Raw genomic sequence first — 4,482 nt, forward strand, 5'->3', positions numbered from 1 at the left:
AAAAATTATTTAAGTTGTTTCTCAACATATTCTAGATAACATTTTTACATTGTTCTACAATATTTATACAAATTAAATTACTATGACAATTATTAAAAAAAACACAACAATCAAAAATACCTTGATTATTAATGTAAGACAGTTAAAACTAAAAGTGGAAAAAAGGATTATTAATAAATTCTATCAGATTTATCCGTTTTTTAAACTGGATTATTTCTAATCTCCCCTCTATAATGAATCGTTAGATTTTGAACAAAATTTTTCAGTGCACTTTAAATCGTTAGATAATTACGTGCTATTCTCAATTCGAACATTTATTTTATTACATTCTGGACGACAGAAAATCATTCTTTGCTTGGAGAAAATAAAAAAATTTGTTTCTTAGAACATAAAATGTTTTTGTTGTTTTAATTCCTTCTATGTTACAGTAGACCTTGGTGTATAAGTAAGTCATCCGTTGTATAGATCGATCTCATTTATTTGATTAAGAGATGGCAGAAGTTATTTTTTTTAAAACAGCTCTTGAATAAATTATCTTCTCTCTTTTTATGCTTAGCATTTTATTCCTCGTTGTAGTTTAAAGTATTGTTTTAATAAAAATAATTATTTTTGTAAAGAAAATATGATGACAGAAAATGCAAAAATTATTGTACAAGACAAATTAAAAACAGATTTTCAAGGGAATGAATTTATACGGAATTATTGATATAAATCTCTTTGCTTTGTAATGCATCAATATTTCGCGCTCAACGAATATCGGTATATAAGTCGGCACCTTGAGTTTTCCAAAAATTTGGAGGTTTCGAAATTCTTCTCATGTATCGGATATGCTGCCCTTAAGTTAACAAAAACATCTTCTAAAAGCATAATTATAAGCATAATAAACACGTTATTTCCGATAAGTTTAAAATACCAATTTGGTTACATGTTGTGCACTAATGCTACAATGTCCCTTTTAATCATTGCACCTATCTAGCATGGCGAAAAATAATAATATTTAATCAATTAAATATAAAAGAACGTGTAATAAACTTATTAAGTTTAATCGAAGCATCTATCACTGATAATATCTTAAATATTTGATAAGACACAATCATATATAATTTAACTTGAAACAATGGGTAATGATCAACCAATGAGAAAAGCTCACATCCCTCCACCTAATGGAAATATTTGAACGATTCTTCAGATCAGAGGCTAAAACTTCCTCTTTCATCTGCAGTCCAAATTTCAGTACCCAAGCACAATCAATTAATGAGTTACAAACGGCACACACACCAACTATTTCAACTCTATGCATTTAACCCCACTCCTATGCCCCTAAAAGGGCATTTATCGGTTAATGGTTAAGGTTGGAAGGCAAGACAGATAGAAAAAAGAGAAAAAAAGTAGTAAATAGAAACAAAAAAGAGAAGAAAATATATTAGTTAGGGGATTTTGATTAGAAAGTATCCAGAGCTAATTGGTCAAGTTTAGTAGTGGTTGATGCTCAGCATTGCATAATTTTGTCATTTTTTTCATGAAAATTATTTCAGGATTTCCTCGTGTTCTTCTAGAAAAGTAATCAGGTTGGTTATCTTCTGTTTCAACTTTGGATTCTTATAGATAGATCTCTTCCAGTCTATGAGGAATTCTAGCTTTGGTTGCTTAAAGAGTTAGGATGTGGTAAGCGGACATTCCATTGCATAATGCCACACTGTTCCTACTCCTCCACCGGCACACGCGTTGTCAGTAGTCAGGCAGAAGCGTTTTAGATACTCTTTAAAGGGGCCATGCTCTGTAAAGAAGAGGATTAGCTGCCTATTCCATTCTAAAGGTTTGAATGAGACATCTGGTGAAATTTCTCTGATTAACATTCCTGATTTCGGTTGGTGATGATCCCTCTAGTGTTGCCAATCCGTCTTAATTTGTGTTTTAGCTTTAAGCTTAATGAATGAATGTGGATCTTTGATGCTGAAATATTGGCCCTTATTAATTGCCTCTTAAGCTAAGTTATCAGCTTGTTCATTTCAGTTACAAACGGCATATTGTATACTCAGGTTCAAAACATTATTTTTATCAAAATATATTTGACTAGATTAAGTCAAGCATTAAAAAAAATGGAAATGGAGATGAATTTAACTCCAAATTACAGGGGAAAAAATGATTGAATTTGCTTAATAATTTTGTTGAAAATTATAGTTTTATTCGTTTAAAATAAAAACAGTTTTAAATCATTGCATATGTTTAAAAATAATATTGAAATGAATATTAGAATGAATATGGATATTAGAACGAATTCTTCTCATTCTAAAAAAAACTGAACATTTCTCTTATCAGAAGTAATCATCAAATATCGTATTTTTTATAAGTATTTGATTTTATGATGTATTCATTTATCGGAAAAAAGTAGAAACAAACATATATTTTTTTTTCAGAGAGAGGACATCCGACTTCCTCATCCATATAGTACAAACTGCACAGATTATTTAAGTCTTTGGAATGAAAACAACGGCACTGGGCCGTTAAACAAAAAAGTATGTTAAGATAGTTATACTTTAGATTTTTCTTAATTTTATATAAATTTAGTAAACATTAAAAGTCTCAAATTTGTACTGTTTTTTGTACTTTAGTTAAAATTATTTACTATTTATAAATTTTCTTTACGATCAGAACATTCCAATTTTTTACACTCATTGAACAATAAGCACTTCAAAAAATACAAGTTCCGATATTGAAAATAGGATTTTACAGTTCAGATTTTATTTCTTTTTTCTAGAGAGTTAATGAAAAACTTAAAATTGATGGCTGATGTTTGGTAATTTTTATTTAAATAATTCATTAAATTAAGGGAAAATTTTGAAATACCAATCAAATTAACATAAACATTATAAATTAAGTAAGATCAATTAAAAATCATTAATTTTAACATCTTTAAAGTACAAATCCAATCTGAAAATTTACAGGCACATTTTCATGCTTAACATGCGGATGATTTGCTACTATATTGTATCAGTCAGAAATTTCGATCCATTTTGCAAGAGTTAATTTAATTATTGTATATTGATAAAAAAAATAATACTATAAAAGTGGCCAATCAGAATAACTTTTGATCTAATGATTGGATCTTCATCTTCAAGGACTCGAACTTAATGGTTGGACTAACGAGCCTCAAATAGTCCAATTAATAAGTGCACTCTAAATTATCTCAGTGTAAAATGAAGTAGAAATAAATTACTCAATTTTCGTTGATTAAAATAATTTGTTATTCGAAAATACCTAAAAAAATTAAATGTGAATATAGGAAAGAAAGTTCGTATTTTGCTTAACATCAAAATTCACGTCTCGCAATTGTAAGGGACAGTGAAGATGTATTAAAAAAGATGTTTGGTAGAACAATAATTAATTCGCATTAAGATGTAAGTTTATTAATAAGCAAATATCTAACCATCAAAGTAACAAAAATGACATTTTCTATCATAAGGTATTCAATAATTGTTTGCCCATGAAAATCAAACATCTCCTGATGGTTAACCATCATAGTATTAAAGCAGCATTTTCCATCATTGAATCACGTAAATTAGTTAACAAAAATGTTAAAAACCATGAGCTCATATTTAAAAGTGGGTAAGTGATAATTATAAAGAAAAAAAGTGAAAAGTGATAATCATAGGGAGATCGACTATCAAGAATCACACTGAAATCATCATAAACCATCGAAATTCTTTGATGGGTAAAGCAAGAATTTTGACTAGGGTAACCAAATAACTGGAATCATATTTCCCGGATTGCGGCTACACCTAATATTTCAGGGACTAGAATTTAAAATCAATGAAAAAAAAAGTTTAATTATTAAGAGAAAGTTCTAATTTCGTAACTTAAAATATCGTCTTTATTAATTAATTAGCATATTTGAGGTCCCCCCTTCGAATCTTTAAAATTGAATCCTAGAGTTAGAAGATCCGACCATTAGAACAAACAGGGTAGTTCATGTGAATTTTTGAAGTATCAAAACATGTAAACTTTACTATAATGTTTATATTTTTCGAAGTAAATGAAGTTTTTATCTTTTGAATTATTCATTTAGTAGCACAATATGTTAAATTTCTTCACTCGATATTAAAATAAGTTTTACGTAAGATAATGGCGTAGGTTCTTAGATTGAAAAGCTGATAGTTAGTCACAACTTACTAAAAAATCAATGCAGTTCATTTTTTTTAAGGCTTAATACTTAAAAAAAATTTTTAAGGATGTCGAAAAATTCCGTTTTGAATTTAAATTTTTCGACTTGAATGAGATAATTGTATGTCCTGTAGCTTCTGGAGATAAAAATAAGTTAATACAAGGACATTTACTTTAAACAAGCTAGATTCTCCGTCCTACCAAAAGAATTTTTTAAAATGTCTTTTTTATTTATCGATTCCAAATTTTCTTCTAGATATATTTTGGTGCACTTCCATAGAGTTTATTTTTGCGCACTATATATATATATATATATATACC

General features: G+C 28.2%; 1 long non-coding RNA gene across 1 annotated transcript in view; it reads left to right on the forward strand.

Moving 5' to 3' along the window:
- Positions 1-2,416: 2,416 nt before the first annotated feature.
- LOC122271949 (uncharacterized) overlaps positions 2,417-4,482 on the forward strand; it is an 8,151-nt gene continuing 6,085 nt past the window's right edge. The window contains exon 1 of the long non-coding RNA XR_006226689.1: positions 2,417-2,516. This is a non-coding gene — a long non-coding RNA (uncharacterized lncRNA). The remainder of the gene's footprint in view (positions 2,517-4,482) is intronic.

This window comes from Parasteatoda tepidariorum, chromosome 9 (genome assembly GCF_043381705.1).
Source record: "Parasteatoda tepidariorum isolate YZ-2023 chromosome 9, CAS_Ptep_4.0, whole genome shotgun sequence".
Taxonomy (NCBI): Eukaryota; Metazoa; Arthropoda; class Arachnida; order Araneae; family Theridiidae; genus Parasteatoda; species Parasteatoda tepidariorum.